The 23,446-nt window shown below is 39.9% G+C and overlaps 1 long non-coding RNA gene across 3 annotated transcripts in view; it reads left to right on the top strand.

The window, feature by feature from the left end:
- LOC116881522 overlaps positions 1-23,446 on the top strand; it is a 57,946-nt gene that overhangs the window by 5,616 nt on the left and 28,884 nt on the right. For 2 of the 3 annotated variants that reach the window (XR_004385429.1, XR_004385427.1), the window contains exon 1: positions 17,459-18,053. This is a non-coding gene — a long non-coding RNA (uncharacterized LOC116881522). Of the gene's footprint in view, positions 1-17,458; positions 18,054-23,446 lie in introns of those variants that run through there. The other variant, XR_004385428.1, reaches the window with a different exon arrangement.

Below are 23,446 nucleotides of genomic sequence, written 5' to 3'. Positions count from 1 at the left end.
ACGTTGCACAGCTCCTACACCAACCCTGGTTACACTTAGCAATTACCTTGTCACTGTCAGCTTCCCCCTCAGTAAGAGCAAGACGTCCATGCCGAGGGCACAGAAGTTCACATGCAGTAGGACTGCTTTCTCCTTATTCTTCTCATCCTAGAATTGCTTAGGGATCAAGGAAGGAAGGAAAAAGAAAGGGTCTCTACACCGACCTTTACTGTGTTAGGAAGATCCCACTCCACTCCTTTTGTCAGAATAATAAGGCCTCATTTCCTAGAACACTGCGCTTAGCTCTCATAGATTCTTAGACCTTTCCAGTTGTCTGACATTTAACACTGTGAGGCAGCGGGTTGTAGTGGGGTGGGGAGAAACAATGCTTACAACATATAAACACAGACTCTTGAGGGCTTGACATTCTTTTATGTCCACATAAGCAAATACTTTTGGGGGTCTATCCTGTACCAGGCCCCATGCTAGGTGCCAAGTATACAATGCTGAGAAAGATGATCTCTGCACTCTTCAAAATCCCAGGTTAATGGGGGAAATGACAAGCAACAAAAGCATTTCAGGGAAAACGTCTTTGTATAAAGACTTTTTCATTTTGTTTGACTCCGATTCAGGGGCAGTCCTGGCTCTTCCCCTTGCTCTTTGTATGGACTTGGCCAGGCTTTTGAATGTCCTGGGCCCCTGTTCCCTCATCTGGAGATGGGGCAAAGGAAAACAAATTCCCTGAGTGCCCTTACAGCTCTGAGGTGAGAACTGAGCTGTTCCTGAAGGAGGGACTGAATGGAATTTCGAATTGGAAAGAGGACCAGGGTGCCCTTAGGAGGGGTAGCTGCAAAGGAAGCATGTCTGTGCGCCTGAATGAGGCATCCTGACAGGGGAAGTTGAAGAGAATAAGCTATGAACACCTCTCTGCCTGCTTCCTCCTTTAAACCCTTCGTCTACTCCTAATTAGCAGCTGGAACAACCCATTAAAATGTATGACAGATTATGGTCACCCACTCTCCTCAAAACCCTCCAGTGGCTTTACATGTTATTTGGAAAAAATCCCAAGTCCTTACCAAGGCCTGTAAGGCCCAAATGGTCTGCATTCTCCAACCGAGCCTCCCTTTCTGGCCTCTTCCCCCATTGCCTCCCTCTTACCTTACTCTGCCTGGGACATACGGGTCCCAGTCCTCAACCCTTGTTATCATCTGACATCTTCTACTTAATTTATTTGCTCCTCCTCTAGAATGTAACCATCACAACAGCAGAGAATTTTGTCTGTTTTATTCTGTATCTCTAAATCTTAGAATGGTGGATGGTTAGTAACGTATTTGTTGAGTGAATTTCCCCAGTTTACAGATAAGGAAGTTAAGATCCAAAGAAGGAAAGTGAGCGAGGTCAAACTGCACTCCAGAAGGAGAGTCCAGACTTGTGAGTACTTGATCTTCTCTCTCTCTGCCCCGTGGGCTCCATGGTAGACAGAATCATGGGCTCCAGAGATGCCTACATCCCACTCCCCAGAACCATGGCAGAAGGCACTGTGCAGATGTGATGAACTTAAGATCTTGAGATTGGGGAGATGATCCTTCTGATTGTTGAGTTGACTTCTGACATCCTTTCCCTTGGCTTCTTCAACTTGATTAGACTTGTTTGTTTATTGATTTATTAATTCACTTAACCAGTATTGACTGCAAATATTGATATATCCCTTTTTAGCAAAGGAAAAAGGAAGGATATGAATGGGGAACATTTATATCTCTATGTAATTTGTTTTAAAAGCAGTGGGACTAAGTGTGTATATATGTTTTACTTTAATTTGAGGATTTCCAGTATTTTTTTAATTTTAAAAATAAAAACAAATATTTTCTGAGAGTTACTCTGAACCAGGCATTATGGTAGACAACAGACATAAATGAAAATTCCTGAACGACACAGAGCTCAAGAGGGGTGACAAGTGAACAGAGGATTGCCCTACAGAAAGCAAGTGCCAGCAGGGGGCAGTCAGGGCTTTGATGGAGCCCCAGAGGGGTCATCTAACCTTGCCTGGAGGACAGCATCGGTGGGGGGGTGGGGGGTGCGTAGGGGAGAGCAAGTAGAGAATCCCAAAACTAACATCTCAGTTGAGTGGTCCAGTTGTTACCAAGGTTTGGGCCCTGTGGCCTTGTCTGTGTCCGGCCGTGCCTATTTTGTTAAACAGAGCCAGCCATTTTGTCAATGCCCTTTCCCCCAGTCCTGGTGTCCACCCCTGGTCCCTTCACTCACTGTGTCCCACGCCCTAGCATGACACAGCATTTTCAGACCTTTCCGAGGAATCTATTTAGAGCCAATATCCTGTGCAGCTCACGAGGAGTCAAGGCCATGATGAGATAAGGGAGGGGCTTATGATGAACACAGACAAAGCCAAGGGATGAATATGCATGATTTCATCCACCTTCCCCAGACAGGATGCTTTCATACCACTTTCTATAATTCAAACAGTATGTTTCTCCTTAACATACTGTGAAGATGTGATGGCTATCTATTTTCAAGCCACACAAGATATATTCTTCTCCCAAGATGGGGTTAGCACCTCTTCTGTTGCTCCCTTGGTTGGCACGCTGTGCTCCCATGTATTACAGGGTCTTTCACACCCTATCCCATCTCCTGACTGTGCTCCATGGACCCCTCAGATCCTTCTAGAGCAGCAACTGGTCTTGCTTGAGACATTGAACGTAAAAGAAAATTCCTGAACTACACACACTTAGAACTCAATAGGGGTGACAAGTGATAAGTGGGACACCCTCAGCACACAGAGTACTTAATAATCACTTCATTGAACTGAATAGTATACGATGTAAGCACTAGTTTGGGCAAATTTTGAAACCTCTGAAGCCACACTCTCATTCGGGAAGGCTGGAAAATGGTTTTCCAATTTAATGATTGCAAAGCAAAAAAAAAAAAAATGTTCTGGCAATTCTCAAATAAATATTCACCAATGATGTTTCAGCCTGATTTGACAGGCTGAGCAGGGATGCAAGTTGAGTACGTAACAAAAACCATATTTGAGTTGCCCTCTTCCTTGTGGTTGTATAGGAGAAAGAGCACAGGAGAGACGAGGGAAAAATGCTTTGAAAACTCTGAAGTGAGTTGCAGATGTTAGGTTTGCTTTCCCACAGCTGCAGCAGAATCTGCCCTGTGCTCAGTCACTAGCTGACTCAGTGCACATCAGTGGACATCACTGGATGGGACTCAGGAATGGTAAGTAGGAGCGGTGACTTGTTGCCTAAGCATTCAGCTGTCCTGGGCCTGGCCAGGGTACAGATGGCTTTCCACATCTGGAATTGCTAGAGGTTGGTGACGGAAGGACTCGGGCCCTGCTTTCACTTAATCGGTGATACAGTTTCCAGAAATCTTGGCCCAGTAACACTGTTCAGGTACCTACTTAAGGAAGTGAACTGTTGATTGATTTTTTTTTTTTAATGCAAACCAAACAAGTGACAGTGACACATCCTGGTACCATTTCATACCATTCCTGACTTCTCAGAAGCAGTCAACACCAGTTGCCTTTTCTGGCAGGGGTCAGCTAGCCCAAGGAGCCTGCAGTTCTCTAGAGGAATTGCAAAATACTCCTAAATATTCTAGAAATGAAATTAAATATTCATTTGATTTTAATTTACATATGCCATAGTTTTAGAAGATGTCAGGACTGTGGAAGGACACGGTCAACCATCACATGCAGCAACTCTGAGACACAGCTGTGAATTCTCAGACTACGGTCCTGATGGCCTGCCTTCCAATGCGTCCAATGTCTGTCTGATTTTCATCCTGCCCAACTATGAGGGTTAGCCAGTACTTTTCTCCCTGTGTGCCTGGGAAATTTTTGCAGGTCCAGGATGGTCAGATACTATTATTTCATAAAGCTTTCTTTAGTCTAGTCCGCTCTAGTACTTCTTGATCTTTCTCAAGTAAGTATCAGTCAAGTATTCCTCAATAACAAAGTAACTAAGTATCCACATTTTCTGATTGAAATGCAGTTTTGGTATGAGGACACTGTTTCCTGGTCTCCAGGATTTAGCATGTAAGCATGTAACAATTAGGAATGCTAGCTAGCATCATGGTCCAGGAGGGAGAGGATCTGCACTTCTCCATCCCAAGTGCCTCACTTGGAATTTCTTGCTCTTTTCCTTTTTGCTTAAGCATTCCTTGGTGTGTTGCCTGGGAAGTTAGATGTGTTGTTATAACATAATGAAGAATTACAGAAGACAAAGCCCAACTCACTTTTCTTTTCCCTACTGGTTCTGCTGTACCTTAGACAAAACTCAACCATTCTCTTTCATAATGTAGAATGGCTATTGCAAAGAAAGGAGGTAGAAAAAAGAAAATGTTCAGGGGACAGTGGGAAACAAATGCATTATGTTTTACTTAACAGGGAACTGTGAGTAGGAGTTATGTCCAAGAACATGAAAATTGCTTATTTAAAATACTTTTTCAATTTTTCTTTTCTTTGTTTTTCTTCTTTTCTCCCCCAGAAGAGCTATAGGTATAAGTTATATATATTTTTTCTGCTTTTTAAAATTAAGATATAATTGACCTACAGTGTTACATTAGTTTCAGGTGTACAGTAGCAATTCTATACATTTCTCAGTGCTCAAGATAAGTGTACTCTTTACCCCTTTTACCTACCTCACCCATCCCCCCACCTACCTCCCCTTTGGCAACCACCAGTTTGGTCTCTGTATTTAAGTCTATTTTTTTAAAAAAAGATTTTATTTATTTATTTGAGAGAGAGAGAGAGAGGGAGGGAGAGTGCACAAGCAGGGGGAGGGGGAGAGGGAGAGGAACAAGCAGACTCCCCACTTAGCAGGGAGTCCATCACAGGGCTTGATTCCAGGACCCTGAGATCATGACTGAACCGAAGGCAGACAGTTAACTGACTGAGCTACCCAGGCACTCCTAAGAGTCTATTTTTTGTCGCTTTTTTCTTTGTTCATTTGTTTTGTTTATGAAATCTCACATATGTGTGAAATCATATGGTATTTTTCTTTCTCTGACTGACTTATTTCACTTAGCATTATACTCTAGGCCTATCCATGTTATAGCAAATGCCATTCTTTTTATAGCTGAGTAATATTGTAATATTCAATTACATATATATATAGATAGATATACATCTATCTATCTATATCTATCTATCCATTTATCTTTCTCACATCTTCTTTATCCATTCATCTATGGATGGGCATTTGGGTTGCTCGTATATCTTGGCTCTTATAAATAATGCTGCAATAAACATAGGGTTGCACATATCTTAACCCACTGAGCCACCCAGGTGCCCCTAGGGTTGCACATATCTTTTTGAGTTAGTGTTTTTGTTTTCTTTGGGTAAATACCCAGTAGTGGAATTATTGGATCATGTGGTATTTATATTTTTATTTTTTAAATATATATATATATTTTTTTTAATTTTTTGAGGACTCTTCATACTGTTTTCCACAGTGACTGCACCAATTTACATTCCCACCAACAGTGCATGAGGGTACCTTTTTCTTCACATCCTCACCAACACTTGTTATTTCTTGTGTCCTTGAATTTTAGCCATTCCAGCAGGTGTGAGGTGATAGCTTATTGTGGTTTTAGTCTACATTTCCCTGATGATCCTGTTGAGCATGTTTTCACGTGTCTGTTGGACATCTGGATGTCTTCTGGAAAAGTGTCTATTCGCGTCCTCTGCTCATTTTAATCAAATTATTCTTTTTGTTGTTGTTGCTATTGTTGAGTTGTGTGAGTTCTCTCTATATTTTGGATATTAATCCTTTATTTTATATGTCATTTTCAAATATCTTCTATCATTTGATAGGTTGCCTTTTTGTTTTGTGGATCATTTCCTTCACTTTGCAAAAACTTTTTGTTGGGTATAATCCCAATAGCTTAATTTTGCTTTTGTTTCCCTTGCCTTAGGAGATTTATCTAGAAAAATGTTTCTATGCCAGATGTCAAAGAAATTACTGCCTATGTTTTCTTCTATGAGTTTTGTGGTTTGAGGTCTCACGTTTATATCTTTAATCCATTTTGAGTTTATTTTTGTGTATACTGTGAGAAAGTGGCCCAGTTCCATTCTTTTGCATGTATTTGTCCCATTTTCCTAGCACCATTTGTTGAAGAGACCATCTTTTCAATATTGTGTATTCCTGCTTCCTTTGTTGTGGATTAATTGACCATGTAAGTGTGTGTTTATTTCTGGGCTCTCTATTCTGTTTCATTGATCTCTATATCTATTTTTGTTCCAGTATCATTTTAAAAAGAACACACAAACATGCTAATGGAAAAGAAAAATCTAAATGTAAAGGAAAATACAAAACAAAAGTAAATGTTCTGTTTTCCAACATCCTACCCCAAGTCTCCAGGGCCAAAAGAAACACTGTTAGCCATTGGTTTTGCATCCCTCCTGAAGAAGTCCATGCATATTACAAAAAGGTCACAAAAAAATCACATGCTGTCTTTCTGTACAAGTCCCTCAACTTGATGCTTTTCCCTTATTGTGTCTTAAACATCTTTAATTATCAGTAAAATTTTGTATCTTGGTTTAAAAGAAAATTACAAGCTTGATAGTATTCCATTGAGTGAAAGTATTATTATTTGCTTATATAATCTCTTTTTGGATTGTTTTTTCATCATTACTATTGCAAGCAATACTTCAGTGAACACTTTTGTAAATATATACTTGTGCACAAAAGAAAATAAATCTAATATCTTCAGGGTAAACTTCTAAAAGTGGAATGGCTAATTCTGAGATTACATGCATTTGCATCTTGATAATTATCTCCTAATTTAGCCTCCAACCTGTTAACCAATGTATACACTCAGCAACAATGCATGAGAGTGTGTTTCTCAACTGTTCCCATCCCTGGAAATTTGTTATCTCTGGGTTCAGGGAAATACTTTAACTTTTTACTTTCATAGACATCTGTACTATATAAACAGGATATAAGAGGATGTTTCCTTTTATAATTAAGAAAGATTAAAGAGATTTAGAGCACTTGTTTGTAACTGTTCGGGGAATAAGATTCTACTTGCAAATTACAGCCCAGAAGAGAAGACCATTCATCAAAAGAAGACCACAGGAGGGGGAAGTTAGAGACAGAGCTCTGGTAAGAGCAGACTCACAGAGGGGAAGGGAATATGTCTTACTGGCTACCTACAGGTAAACACTGAGGGAGGTAACCCTATGGTAACAAGATGCAGAAGGCTAGAGATAGCTATAAATCTCTAACAATGTTACTATCTCCCCCATGAGATCATAGCCCTAAAATGAGAATTGATTTTTACAGGATATACCTACAAAGCAGGGACAACGGTCAAGTACTGCCCTTCGTTCTCCTCTTGTACCCTAAGGACAGTACAATCTGGATTTCTCATTTTAAATTCTTCTAGAATGAAGTGTGCTCAGTTCCCTTTTTCTCACACAGGCTGGAACACTTGGATCTATGCCCACATGAAGACATTTTCTTTAATACCCCACCCTCAGAATCATAACTGTAGAGAAGATTTTCTGGGCAGGAATTTTTTGCAAAACAATATCCAGATTCAAGGGGGAAAAAAAAAAAAACCTTAGTCACAAGAATGTAAAGTCCTGTCTGGTCTGCTACAAAAGATATTTCTATAACATCCAGTATCTCATATGCAATCAGTAAATAGGAAATTAATGTCGGTATTAGATGGAATCTGTGGAACTCAAACATGGTTATCCTGGGCAAGGGCAGCAGGAATAGCAAGAATAAAACTATAACCTTCAGTATGAAAGGAAAAACTTTTAGGGTGCCCATTGCTACGCAGTAGGTCTTTCCAGATATTTTAAGAAATTTAAAAAATAAGTACTTAATTGCTAATGGTAGTACAGAATTGTATTAACCCAATGAAGTGGAACTTGACAATTCTAGCATTTACTCTTGGTTATGGGCTTGAACTGTGTCCCCTCCCAAATTCATTTATGCTCAGTGCCTCAGAAGGTGATTGTATTTGCAGATAGGACCTCTAAAGAGGTAATTAAGGCAAAACGAAGTTGTATGTGTGCTTCCTATTCCAATACGACTGGTGTCCTTATAAGAAGGGAGATTTGGACATGGACAATACACAGTAAAAGGAAAGACCATGTCCGCACACAGCAAGCGGGTGACCATCTGCAAGCCACGGGGAGAGGCCTCAGAAGATATTAAACTTGCTGGCACCTTGATTTTGGACAGTCTCTAGAACTATGAAAAACTAAATTTCTGTTGTTTAAGCTACCTAGTCTACAGTATTTTGCCACAGTAGCCCTAGCAAGCTAATACACTCTTGGACACATAAAAAGGAAACAACAACAACAAAGAGGAAACAATATAATTAACATTATTCATTGTGATAATATTTATGAGAGCAATTAAAATGGAAACAACCTAATTTCCTTCCTGTGGAGACTAGTCAGCTATGGTATATCCACGCATTGGGGTGTGATGAAGCCATGAAAGACAGTGAGGAAGACCTCTGTGACCCAATATGAAGTGATTTTTGGGATATGCTCTTAAGTGAAAAAAGCAAGATGCAACAGAGTTTATGGAATATGTTAACTTTTGTGTTAGAAAGAAGGAAAAATAAAAATATTTTTGCAAAAAATAGAAACACAGGAAGGACAAATCCAAAATGATAGGCTACCCACCTGTAACCTTAGGTGGGATAAGGGGCAGGTAATGAGCTAGATGGGATGGAGCTGTGGGCAAGGTGTCTGTGGGTTTATCTTTTTATGTAACATGAATTTTTGAGTATGTAAATGTTTTACAAATTCAAAACTAAATTGAATTGAAAAGACTGAAAGAAGCAAACCCTGAAAGTGAATACAACCAGGAAAAAAAAAAATAAACCTAACCGTTTATCAAATTGATACTATAACAATGCAGGTTAACAGAATTAAAGTAAATTTTGGACACAGTAACCCGAACAGGATATTGTCTAAGGATCAAAAGATTTGTAACAAACTCTGGAATTTAGGTTTGTTGTTAGGATTCGTTTGGAGTACAGAAATTACTTTATTTGTAATGTAGGATAGAGCAAAAGAAGAAAATACGTTGAGATGGTTAAGAGCTCGGGTTCTTCCTGTTTAAGATAAATGTACAATAGGGAAGGGTGAGGAAGGATGTGGAAATTGGAGGATTCCATTATGAACTCTGTGTCAGTAGCAGTAAGTACACCTGGAAATTCGGTCTTGGTGCCTAAATACTGTTCCTTACTAAAAACAACAGGGCTCTCTGGGAAAATGGCCAGTTCGAAGTTTGGAGCAGAAGAAGCACAAGATGTACCCAAAATAGGTAGTACCAGAAATCAAATCAAGGGAGTGTTCAAAGACTAAGAAGTCATGTCTAAAGGACACAGGAGCAGTTCTGAAGGGGCTGCCAATGGCAAAATTTGAGACAATCTGAGCAACACAAAGAATAACATATATTGACATATATATCATGTAATAACATATAACACATTAGTAATATATTGTATTAAATATTATAATAATATAATAGCATGACAAATTGAACTTTTAAAAAAAGATTTTATTTATTTATTTGACAGAGATTACAAGTAGGTGGAGAGGCAGGCAGAGAGAGAGGGGGAAGCAGGCTCCCCACTGAGCAGAGAGCCCGACGAGGGGCTCGATCCCACAACCCTGGGATCATGACCCGAGCTGAAGGCAGAGGCTTAACCCACTGATCCATCCAGGTGCCCCAACAAATTGAACTTTTAAAAGTCCCTGTGTCCATGGTGATACTACTAAAAAAAAAAAAAAAAAAAACAAGGCAGGAGGAAGGAGAAAATCTCTTTTTTTTATTGAAGAATGTCAACTAATACATATAGAAGAGATGATAAAATTATAAATTTACCATTTTTCAACCACCAATGGAAGAACTGATTCAGATAGAGATCTTCTTTTTTTTTTTCTTTAAAGATTTTATTTATTTGACACAGAGAGAGAGAGAGAGAGAGATCACAAGTAGGCAGAGAGGCAGGCAGAGAAAGAGGGGGAAGCAGGCTCCCTGCCGATCCCAGGACTCTGGGATCATGACCTGAGCCGAAGGCAGAGGCTTAACCAACTGAGCCACACTGACACCCCAGGTAGAGATCTTCAGTATTGGCTGTTAACTAGACTTATTTTGAGGATCATTTCACAGTACATACATGTGTTGAATCATTATGTTGTACACCTGAAACTAATACAATGTTGTATGTCAATTATATCTCAATTTAAAAATAGAAGACTGAAAAAGGATTGTTAATGGTGAACTGTTATTGGAGAGCACAGTATTCATATATTTCAAAATATCACATCATAGATTGCTTATTAATTACAAAGACAAAAGATATCTTTATGATGAATAAATTTAGCAGATGCCACTCAACCAAAGGATTAAACTTAGCTTCACCAATGCAGCAAATGACATTAGCTGTAGGTACGGTGATACAGCAGGAAATGTGTGGCATCACTTAAGTAATATACTTGTCAAAAATATTTAACCTGCATCAGAACTCGAGGAACCAATATGAGAATCCAGATTGTTAAACATCCTTCAAGACTACTGGCATGGACTTTTGAAAAATGTCAATGTCATGAAATTATTTAAAGACTTAGGAGAGGAGGACTATCTGAGAATATAGAAGATAAAGAGACATGGAAGCTTAATGTAATCATAATCCTTGGTTTGGTCCTACATTAAAAAAAATAACAAGAAAAGGATATAACTGCATCAATGGAGAAGATCTGAATGTGGATTCTATATGAGATAATATTTTATCAGTGTTAAGGTTACTGGTATGATAACAATAACATGGAAATACAGTAATTTTTCAGATACATGCTGAAGTACTCAGGGTTGGAATGTCATGATATCTGTAACTTACATCAGATGGTTTGACAAATAATCTCTTATAGTTTTATAATTTTAGGTTTCACATTTTGATGTATAGTCTTTATTGAGTTAATTTTCAGTATCTGTGTGAGTTATGGATCAAAGTTGACTTCTTCGCATATGAATTATAAAATTGTGCCAGCACTATTTCTAGAAAGACTTTCTTTTCTGTTCTTAATTGCCTTTGCACCTTGGCCAAAAATGAAGGGACCATACATGGGGCACCTGGGTGACCCAGTTGGTTAAGCGACTGACTCTTGATTTCAGTTCAGGTCGTGAGCTCAGAGTCCTGAGATCGAGCCCCGCGTTGGGCTCTGTGCCCAAGGGGATTCCGGATTCCGCTGGAAGTTTCTCTCTCTCCCTCGGCTCCTCCCCCTCAAATAAATAAGTAAATAAATAAATAAATCTTTAAAATAAAATCAATGGATGATATGTGTGTGGGTCTAGCTCTGGCCTCCCTGTTCTGTTCCATAGATCTATTTGTTTTCCTTAACTCTGATACCACAACCTCTTGATCACTGTGGCTTTATGATACGTCTTAAAATTAGATAGTCTAAGTTCTGCTTTGTCCTGCCACTTCCAAGTGTTTTAAGTATTCTCGAGTCTTGTCATTTTCATATAAATTCTCAAATCATCTTGTCAAATTCTACAAAAAACCTGGGGGTATTCTGACTGGGAAAGCATCGAATCTATCAATTTGGAGAGAACTGACATGCTAACGATATTGAAACTTCTGATTCATGAATGCAGTGTATTGCTCCATTTACAGGTCTTTTCAAGTTTCCTTCAGTGATATTCTGTAGTTCGCAGTATAGAAATATTAAACACCTTTTGTCAGGTTTATCCCTAAGTACTTCGTATTTTTGACGCTATTATAAATAGCATTTTAAAGTTTCTAATTGTTGCTGGCATATAGAAATGCGATTGTATTTTGTGTATTGATCTTCTGTCTTCCAAGCTTGCTAACCTAATTAGTTCTAGTAGCTTTTTTGTAGCTTCCCTAGGATTTTCTACATAGACAATGTCATCCATGAATAAAGACAGTTTTACTTCTCTCGTCCCAATTGGACACCTTTTATTTCCTTTTCTTCCCTCTGTACTGGCTAGAACCTCCAGTATAATGTTCAGAAGTGATGGAGCAGAGATCTTTGACTTATTCCTGATTTTGAAGGCAAAGCATTTAGTCTTTCACCATTAAGCATGATTTCTCAGCTATAGGTTTCTTTGTTGGTGCCATGTATCAAGTTGAGAAAGTTTTCTTCTTTTCTTTCTTTCTTTTTTTTTTTTTTTCCAAAAATCAGGACTGAATATGGGAATTTGTCAAATGATTTTTCCTCTGTCTATTGGGAGGATCACAAGCAGACCATTTTTTAGTTTAAGTCTGTTTTCTGTGAGTACTTTAAAGCTGTTCAATACTAGCTTCTTGCTTGCATAGTATCTGACAGAACTCTGTGTCGTCCTTACTTCTATAACTGTGTGTGAAATGTCATTCTCAGACTTCTAAGATTTCCCCTTTATCACTAGTTTTAAGTAATTTGATTATGATGTGCCTTAGGGTCATTTTCTTCATGTTTCTTTGGCTTGAAATCCATTGAGTTTCTCAGAACTACGGGTTTATATTCTTTAGCGAGTCTGAAAATACTGCAGACATTCGTTTTTCAAATACTTGGTATCTCCCCCTGCCCCAACTTTCCTTTCACAGCTCCAATTTCACACATATTTGGCTGCTTGAAGTTGTCCCATGGTTCAATAACACTTTCTTTCTCTCTTGTTCCTCTTCTTCTTTTTAATCTTTTCTGCTTCAATTTGGATTGTTTCTATTTCTGTGTCTCTACATTCACCCGTCTTTGCTTCCATGATGTCTCATCTGCTGTTAATCCCATCCAATGTATTTTTCATTTTAGACATGTTTGTTGTCAACTGTAGAAGTTCTGTTTAACAAAATTACACTTCAATTTAAAAATCTTTCGTATCTTTTTTAATATGTCGATATTCTAATTTTTTGAACATATGGTGTACACATATCTTAACAGTTTTCCTGTCCTTATTTAGTAATGCTAGGTCATTTGGGGATACATTTTAATTGTTTGTGTTTTTTTTCTCCTCATTATGGGTTTTATTTTTCTGATTCTTGGCATGCCTGGTCATTTTTTATTAGATGAGCAACATTATGAGTTTTATCTTATGAGATGGGGGATATTTTTATATTCTTAAAAATATTATAAAACTTTGTTCTGGAATATGGCCAAATTATCTGAAAGCAGTTTGATAACACTTGGGCCTTGCTTTCAGGCTATGTTTGGTGGGACCAGAGCAATATCTAGCCTAGGCTTAGTTCTTCCCCACTGCTGAGGTAGGAACCTTTTCATTACTAACCCTGGCCTCATGAATCATGAGGTTTTCCACGCTGGAGGATAGGAATGGCTGCTGTCCTGGCTCTGTATGAACCCTGGGACAGCTTGTTCTTTGTCTATAAAGTGATCTGTTCTGTAGTCTCAGGTAGTTTCCCTACTCCCATGATTAATCCGTTATGGACTGAAACCATGAAGAGGGCCCACTGTAGTTCTCAGGTCTCTCTCTGCAATTTTCTCATCTTCCCTTCTCTATGATGAGCACTCTAGCCACGTTGGCTTACCTGGATGCCCAGCTCCATCTCCTCAAGTCAGGGAGACCGCCAAGTCCTTCTCTCTGTGTCACGGGCTGGAAACATTCTTCAGACAAGCTAGGCAATCCTAGGGCTCACCTTTTTAGTTTTCCATCACTCAGAGACCTTTGGCCATCATTGCTTGTTTCTAATCATCTTGAGAGCTACTGTTTCATGTATTTGTCTAGGTTTTTATTTTTGGTAAATCTAGTCCCTGATACTCCATCTCAGCCAGAAGCAGAAGTCACATTATTGTTTTTTCTTTTTTTTTTAAAGATTTTATTTATTTATTTGACAGAGATCACAAGTAGGCAGAGAGGCAGGCAGAGAGAGAGGAGGAAGCAGGCTCCCTGCTGAGCAGAGAGCCCGATGCAGGGCTCCATCCCTCATGACCCAAGCTGAAGACAGAGGCTTAACCCACTGAGCCACCCAGGTGCCCCACATTATTGTTTTTATGTATCTTTACATTTCCTCTGAGGCAGTCTCCAGCTGATCTGCTTTCCTGGGCTTCTCTCCCACATCATCAATACTAGTCTTGTTAGTGGTCTGGTTACAAAGCTGAATATGTTTTTCTCCATTTCCCTTCCATTGGAACATGTAATTTTTTGGTATGCAGTGTTTCTGAGGAGTAAGTATATTGTGGAAGAGCAGTTATAACCTGCACAATTCAAGAACCTATGCTATGATTGGGACGTTATTTTACACAAAACCAGAGAATATATAAAGACATATTTTTAATAACATTTTCAAAAATGAAACTTAATGGGCAGATCTTTGAGGGTAAATTTCATTTTGTGTAAATCACGGTGTTTTTGCCTTTCCTCTGGTGCCCAGCACATTGATCCTCAAGACCCTTTGTTGATATATGGGTAGTCAAGGAATGTATTATTTTCATTCCCATGATTATGCCTCGCTTTTATATATGAACTGTCTACTGTAAATTAGGTATTCTGCCAGGCACTTTACACAATATCTAATTCAGTCTTCACTGCGGCTCTGTGATTCGGAGATTTTGTCCCCCAGGGAAATGGATTCAGGGAAGATTTATCTTGCTCAAGATCTCACAGCTAGAAACTGATACTATTGAGATTCTAAACCCAGGTCTGTCTGATTCCAAAGTCCAAGCTCCTTGTACTGCTTTGTTCTCTGTTTCATGAAACAGGACAAAGCTTAGTGGTTCTTTTCTCTAATAGGAACTCTCTTATTTCCTTTCCTTCTCTTAAAGAAGGGTATTTTTTAAAAAGTGCTTTAGGACAAGACAGTCCAACGTGCAGCAGAATTAGTTGAAGAAGCATGCACCTTGAGTTTTCTGAATTTACTCATGGATCAAATTTGAGTCCAGGGTGATTTCACATGACTTTATTAAACCTGAAAACCAGGAAGAGATTATGTTCAATAAACACAATAACCTAAAAATAGGCCAGAAAATCCCTGGTTCCTTTAAAAACAACCTTATGGTTTCTGCCAATAGAGATACACTTACCCTTCAAGCACCACCCCAGTTCCTTCAGTCATGACAGGAAACGTTCACTCAGAGACTCTTTCCAGAGCTATGCAAGGGCTTCTCTTAGGAAGGGCCTAAACTTGATGAAAAATGGAGTTTTGATCTCAAATAGTTTTCTTAATAATGTTGTGGTATGGGTTGAGCAGGCATGTTCCCCGAAAGGGAGAGGATAAAATTATATTGACCGCACAATGGCGCATTTTACGGTCTCCCACATGTTGTTCCTCTGCAACCAGGAAGCTAGACTTCAAGTAACTTGGGGGTTGGGCTTGAGCCTGCAGGAGCTATAAACGGTCTGGTCAGTGGAGGTCAGTGGAGGAAGTCAAGGAACATGGGCCCAGATTGTCCTCACCAGGGGAAAAGAAGCCCAAATTCATGGACAAGGCCCAAAGTTTATCTGAATTGCCTTCCATTTCTGTCAAGGTTTCGCATCAGGTCACTGGTGTCTATCACTGTGGCAAGGAAGGATTATTTTTATTAAGCATTTTGTGTTTGCCTAAGAGCTTTAAGTCATTAATCATTTAACTCTTGCTCCCCATGAGACTTTTGTGAAGTAAATGGGAAAGAAATAGCACAATTCTTATTTCACAGATAGAGAAACTGAAGCATTTTTGTTTGCCACTATTACCCACTGAAAGAATTAAAGCCATGCATTAGAACATGGGAGAACCAGGCCAGTGTCTCAGCATCTGATGAGCTTTTGTTTCACCACAGAAGTGAGGTTTTCTGTTTTTATACAAAATGAACTTGTATATTTTTCATTTTGGAAGCAACATGATGGATACTGAGATGTACTGAAGAAAAAAACAGACTTTGGTTCCTTTCATACAGTATGAACGTTTCACGGAGTTCCCACAACAATTTTGGAATCCAAATATGTGTTTAAGTTTAAGAAGTAAAGATTGTAAGGCATTGCTAATCTTGAGTTTTCTAATAAGAAAGAGAATATAAGCAAACACATCCAGTGTGGTTGTGAATAGCCAATAGCAAGTCATAAAGGGACTTTGAGAGGATGGCATGGGGATTTTGCTGCCTGAAATGAATGTGGTGGGCTTCTTGGAGGAAGTGTGTTTTGAATTTTAATTAAAAAAGAAAGTCTTCAGAGATGATATGTTCTTCCACCCGGATGAATTGAAGTATCTTTCCTCTTCCTTTAATGAAGTGTAAACACCATCAAAAAACAGTCAAATATCACAAGAAGAAGTTGACCAAGAGGTCCACAGGGCAGATTTCATAGTAATGGAGAGGAAATGAAGAAAAGTTGTCTGGCAGTGAGAGCTATCAGATCTATTAACAATGAGGTAGTTCAGGAGGCAGATGGTTTAGGGTGGGAAGGAGAAGGGTGTTGGTGGAAGCCTTTTAAACCAGACTAGATAAAGCACAGAAAGATCACTTTAGGACTCAGCATGCCCTCTGGTGGGGGTAGGGAATACAGTAAGGGCCAGACTAATTTATTTCCTTTCACGTAAGGCAGACCCTGGATTCAAATCCATATAGAAACCATGACTAAACGTCTCAGGTTCCTCTTTTCTAAAATGATATCAAGAAGGCCTACCTTATAAGTTGATGAATGAAATTAAAAAAAAATGGTTGTGTTAACATAGTGCATAGAGCTAGAAGCAAATTTGGGTATATTGGGTCTAAAGCTTATATAATATTGGAGGACTTCTTTAAGAAAAAGAATACACAAGTCTGATTATAAAATATAAATATCTTATAAAAAAGATAGTAAAGTGAGTATTTACTTAGAATAAGAAAATAAATCACAACAAATCACTTTAAAAAACACAACAAACTAACAAATATCAAGATCGTCACAAAATTCAGGAAAACAACACGATGTTTTAATTTATTAGTTACCTGAAATACCTGTTTTTTGTGTGTGTATAGATATACATTACATATATATATATTTGCTCTATATTCTGATGGCCTCTTCATTTGACAAAAATTCTGTAATATATGTAGAGAATGAGAACATATTTTAACTTTCATATGATTGATCAAAATTTGTTTTCTATTATTGATAGTTTAGAAGAATTTTTTTCAGCATCACAACTTGCATATAGTGTCACACAAAATTTCATGATTGTTGTCAAATTTGGGAAAAGTTCTATCAAGGTTTTTCATGCAAGAGTTGCAAGATTAGGTAAGTCTTTCATGGGTTAGCTTCTGACTCTGTACATTTCAATTCTTGTTTCTCCTTCTTGGTCCTCCTCATCTTGGGGCTGGGCATTGTAGACAACACTCCGATCCCGGCATGATACGCTCTGGTCTCCAGCTCACTAAATGAATAGATAATGAATGATAAGAGTGTTGAAATCCATTCCTACAATGCGGGGGGTTGGGGGGGCTAGCATCAACTATAGACAAAAGTGATGTGAGCTACAGAATACTTCCCACGCCACTCAAGCTAAATGGATCTTCAACTCAACTCTAAAGCCAACCTACATGAAGGGAGATGTGGCAGAGGGAAAGTCAGTCACCAATTAATGAATTAGTGTTAAGTACTTTAATTTTATAAACTTTACCAAACATATAACCATGCCCACACATTGATAGAGCCCCTACCAGGGCCTTCGAGGGTCTCATGCCTTTAGCTTTGTGGTCACCAACCTCTATATGCCCTATAAATGTGCTGAACAATTCTGTCCCCCAGACTGGCAAGTATTACTCAAAATGAGCAAGATGGTAGCAGGGATTTAAGGTTACAAATTCAGGAGACTCTGGAAGGCAACAACTCCAAACACAGAGATGAGCTATGTCTCCTTCAGCAGTGGTGAATCTAAATTAAATGGAGTCTTGAGTATGTGATGGTGGCATGTCAGAAGGAAACTCTTTGTTCTTTCCATATTTTGCTGGGTTCCCCACCTCCCAACATCAGCTGGTTACATTTGAGTTCACAGCTCCTCTTTGAAATCGCTGTGATTTACCTGACTCTGAACTCTTTCATCTTTCAGAAAATCCCTTCTTGAAGCACCATGATCCACCTAGAGCACTATGATACCTGGAGGTAGTAGAGGTAAGCTGGTAAGTTTGTCAAACCTGCCTCAAGGCCACTCCATGTGGTCCTGGGCTGAGACACTTTTGAGGCTGGTGCAAGCAACGGGGAAGAAATGGGCAAGAAACGGGGGCCTAGAGGTATGGTGGTCATTCCAGAAATGTAACCCCTCAGAAACGTGCTACCCAGCCTCTTACAAGAAGGGTAAAACAAACAAAGCTGCTGCCTATTTGGAACATACGCTGGCTCCTTCCACATCTGTAGGACATTTAGCTCCTTGCATCTGGTAATGTTTGTGCAAATATAATTCCATATTCACTAATAATTCCTGGGGCTAAAGGCCCCCCCTCGGGTAACCTTGTTAATATTCTCTCAAGGCCTGGTGTGAACGCCTCATAGCATTTTGATTAGAATTCAATCTTGTGTTTTTTTCCCTCTCTGTCTTTCTCCCTCTCTCCTCTCATGCTTTTCTGGCCCCCGGTTTCCTGGCCACCCACATCAGGAGACATTCTCCCTCCCTTCCACTCTCCATTCTCAGTTTCAAGGAATTTCCTTGTGTCAAAGGCAAAGTGTGATTGACATATTTTTCCCCTCTTAAGAGCAGTCATCTCGGTGTTTGATTTAACCATCTCCTTATGGGGCTCGTACAATCATTACCTGGGTGAAAAAGAGACCTCCTGCTCACCCTCACGCTCAGACTCACATAGCTCAGTATTTTTGTAGACTTTTAAATTGCTGTTCTCCTTCCTCTTTTTTCTACCCTTTTCTTTCTTTTTTGGTTGGCACTAGCAAATGCTTCCCTGGTGTGTTGTACCCTGAGCCTTGAAGGATTTTAGTTGTCGGCAAACAGGTAGACCAGCTGCCTCCTGCCAGTGCCCTCTGCCTGCCAAGAAAAGCATTTGCTGTTCTTCAGATCTGGGGGAAAGAATGGATACAGAATGAGCTGTCTAGTTTTGAATTCACCAACTTTGGGCAGGTTGTGTTCCTTTGGTTCCTTAGTCTTCCAGCTTATTTGTCTCTCAGGAGAAAAAAATAGAAAACAAAAACAAAAGCAAATTGGCCATAGCATGAAGAATTGTATTTAAACCCAAGAGGAATTTCTTGGCAACGAAGTTCTTAACGTTGGAATGATTCTGGAATGCAGGCCCTGTCTCTCAGGCTGCCTTATCATCGAATTACTATGGGTTCTAAGGGTTTGTGCCTGAAGGGGATGAACTAGATGACCTTGGAAGGTCACTTGCAGCTTTTCAATTCAAAGGCAATCCCCGTTTTTTCAGTGAAGGACCACACTTTTAAGTATTGGAGCAGACTCTGTCTTGAGAGGTTTGCTCGTGCCTCTCTCCAGCATCCTGAATCACATCTCCTACCCTGATTATGATAAGGTGCCTACTCAGAGCTCTCAGCTGCCCACAGCTCTGTTACCCCACAATAACTGCATTCTTAAATAACCTCCTTGCCCCAATCCCGTGGTTTCAGAAGGAAACCAAGCGCTAGAAGATAGAGCCTTGGATTGGTAGGAACAAAGTCGATTTTTTTTTTCCTGCAGGAATTTCAGCAGTAAAGATAGTTCTAATAAAATGCTATCTGTATATAGCTATACTACCTTAACTCATTGTCCAAAGCATTCAGTGTGACATTTCACTTTTAATCGGGAATAATGACCTGTGATAGCGATTACTAAAAGCACTCTTATTAATAGAGCATGACATAAGTACTTGCTGGTCATAATTATCATCTGTGTTATGGTAAACAAAGCATAATGCCAACCAAGCAAAGCATGCATATGTTCTTATGTCGAGAGTAGCAGCAGTATGTGTACTATAAATTGTGCTTTGATTGACATTATATCTCATTGCTTTAGGAAAATTTGGCTGAAGAGGAAATGCCAGTACTCCCCATTATGTAAACACTCATAAGAATCCATGTCAGTCCATGGTCCTCCCAGACCAGTATCTGAGTCTGAAAGTAGAATGATGGTATTGTATGTGAAAAGTCATGATTACCCTAAAAAACACTGGCTCAAAAAGGTTGGAATGGACTCTACGACATTTGTAGATTATAATCTCCTATTAGAGTTCCAAGAGCCACTCACTGAAGTCAGGACCCACAAGAACGCATGTGGTCCATAATGTCTCTCAATCTTTTCTGTACCCAATTTATATTTTCATTCTGTAGGGAAGGAGTGGTACTTCCTTTTGTGTGTTGTATATCTGCTTCTTTCAGACTCAAATTTCACCATGTCTGGTATTCCCAAATTTGGTTAAAGAATCTATGACTCTCCATTTCTTTATCCTCCATAACCTGGAAAACTTTAATCAGATTTTTACTGCACTCTCCACCCATCCACTCATTCCCTCCACCACTACTTTCATCTTTTCAGATGGATAATTAGAAGCTTTCAAAGCTTGTCCTCATGTAGAATCCCTTCCTCTCTTCCTAAATGTTGTAGTTGATGATGTCCAGAAAATTCTTTCATACCTAAATCATGGCGACTGGCATGACATATCTCAATGTATGCTGTTCAGGCTGGGATTTTTTAAAAAAAGATTTATTTATTTTAAAGAGAGAAAGAGAGAGGGAGAGAGCAGGAGGAGGGGCAGAGGGAGAAGAAAGAGAATCCTCAAATAGGCTCCCCACTGAGCATGAACCCTGATTTCATTCCAAGACCCTGAGATCAAGCTATGAGCTGAAATCAAGAATTGAACACTTAATTGACTGAGCCACCCAGGCACCCTGGGATTCTTTTTTTTTTTTTTTCCCCAGAAGAGAAGGTATAATAAATCCACACCCTCTTATTCAGTTTTTCTGCAATTTTTCTGTGTTTAAGGTAATGAGACCAAGTTTATTAGATAATCACCATTAATAAGTTTAATACTAATGCCAGAAATCTTTAATCTTTTGAGCAGTGGGAATAATTTTTCAAATGAAAATTTATATGGAATGCAAAAATATGAATATGTTGTAAGCTATGTGATATTTGGGGACCAAAGCCTAGCCCCTTTGGCCTCCCTCTGGTCTCTGAGGTACTCCACAATACTAGAGAGTTCCTCGAAACACGCTTTGAAGATCACCAAGCTTACCGGAGTGAGCATCAACCACTGTTTAAAAAGCTGGAATTTAGCCTAAAATGCAGGCAGCCGCATTTTCTTAACCAATTCTTTCTTTACAGAACATACAGTTTTGAAATGCATCCTTTGTTTCGGGTCATGCAAATGTCCTTTGGGCTCACCTGTCCGTGGTTGTAAATGAGCTCACATGCATAGTGTGGCACGGAGCTCACCCTCACCTGCACAACAGCAATCCCAGCCCGCTTCTGAGGAGTTCCTACCCTCTTATGTTTCTCAGGGAGCCTCTAAAAGGGGTCTTGCTTGTGTCCCCCTCATCAGCAAGGACCACTTCGATCCAGGGGCTGAGTCTGAAGGCACTCCACTGCTGCAGAAAGCTCTGTGTGGTTCTGCACAGCCAGGGCTGTCTCTTGGGTCGCTGTGGAGATCAACACCATAGCCTCTGGGTGCCACTCTCGCCTCTGCCCAAGAGCGGACACACACCCTTTCTTGAAGGCCTCACAGCACAGCCAAGAACAGACGGTAACACTTAATGTCACTTTTGGTATAGCCCCAGACAGAACGAAAAGGGAGCACACACCAAAATCATCCTTCAGCTGGCAGCTAGCCATCCTTAAGTGGTCCGCTACAGGACACACTTCTGCCCTGATACTTCAGAAAAACTTTCCACCCCATATCCATTCTCTCCTTGTTTTGTTACAGAAAAACAATTTTATTTGAGATGGTGATGAACCATGCTAAAAGGATGTCATTCCCAGTCGTTCTTGCAGCTAGGTATGGTCACAAGCCTGAGTTCTGGCTAAGCCAATCGAAGTGGGCTTCTGGAAAATCTCCTTGCAGGGGCTGGTCAAACTGGGAGATGCTTCCCTTTTCCCTTCCTGCTGCCTGAAATGAGTGTGAGTGCCATGACATGCGTTATGGCAACCATATTGGAACATGAGGCAGTCTTGAGGCTTCAAGGCAAATGCTGAGGATGGTAGAGTGGAAGGACAGTGGAGTCACTGACTACCTGGGGAAGTTACCATAGTATCCTTGGAAGAATCACTTCTGGACTTCTTTGTGTGTGTTTGGGTATTCTGAAATCTGTAGGCAAACCTAATCATGGCATAGCTGCCAGGAGTCTGCTTTCTTCCCTTGCTACTGGGTGTGCTTTTCTCCTGACCTGGTTGCATATGGCAGAGTCCGGCTCCTACCCATTATGTGGGAAAGCCCTTTAGCATGCTAGCCTCCCCAGGGCCTCTTCCTCAGAGAACCAGAGCCCAGAAAGAAGTCATTTTCTCCTTATCCACAGTCTAGGACCCAACTGCCAATTTTTCATCTCCTCACCCAGAAGACTTTTTAGGATAATTGAGAATTATACTTATTATTCCTTCAGACCCTCTTATTCTCCCCACAGGGGTGTGGCCTCACCTGCTGCTGCCCACAGTAAGCACATCGGGCCCAGTTTCCGCCACAGCTCAGTTCCTTCGTCTGATAAATGGGGAAAACTTTAAATAAACATAAGCCACAAATGGTTTTAAAATATACTCTTAGGTATTAGTTTTGGAATCCCTGCCAGAGTGCTTCTTAAATTTTATTTTTGACTCATCTTGGTTTTGGCTCATCTTGCCCATATGTGCATCTTCTTAGATACAGAGCAACACATGGATATTAACCCAGAGACACACAAACATACTGTTGCCTTTATACATAGATGCACACAAAATTTTTATATAGTCTACCACATTGCTGCGTTTATCCATTAGCATATATCCTGGCACATTGATACACAAATTCAAAGGAATTTGGATTGAGGTTTAGTTAATAGGAAATACAAGGGATGGGATAGATACAACAACTAAAGAGACCAGGCAGCTGGATTTTCGAAATGAGCAAAATTACCTCCATGGGACTAATTTTTAATGGCGTTGCAGTAATGTAAATTTTCCATGGGCTCCAGGGTCAAGCCTAATGAGAGACTAATCAGAGAGTTGGACCTGATGGACAGCCCAGTACTGTTGCTGAGCTGATCTGTGTCAACCTGGTCATCTCAACAATCATTTGTTGATAGTAGAACCATCATGAGCTATCACGAACTCCTTGATAGTAGCAGGGAAGGGCAGTCTTATTTTCCAGCCTTATCACAGGCACCCAACAAGATTTTGAAATATGAATAAATGATTCATATACTCTGCACAGACCCCTCCCCTTGCAAGACTGTCTGACCTTCATTGGGTATGCTTATGGAAGGGAGAAAAAGCAAGTGAGGTGGCCACTTGGATCCAGGAGATGGCAGAGGGAAAGGGAGCTAAAGTCCAGCCTCCGTGTTGACATCTAAACCCCAGCCTGGGAGCCAATGTGGGCTTTACA

Source organism: Lontra canadensis, unplaced genomic scaffold (assembly GCF_010015895.1).
Source record: "Lontra canadensis isolate GAN:19392208 unplaced genomic scaffold, GSC_riverotter_1.0 scaffold75, whole genome shotgun sequence".
Taxonomy (NCBI): domain Eukaryota; kingdom Metazoa; phylum Chordata; class Mammalia; order Carnivora; family Mustelidae; genus Lontra; species Lontra canadensis.
Note: the sequence above shows the minus strand (reverse complement) of the source record. Positions and strands in the feature narration are given on the sequence as shown.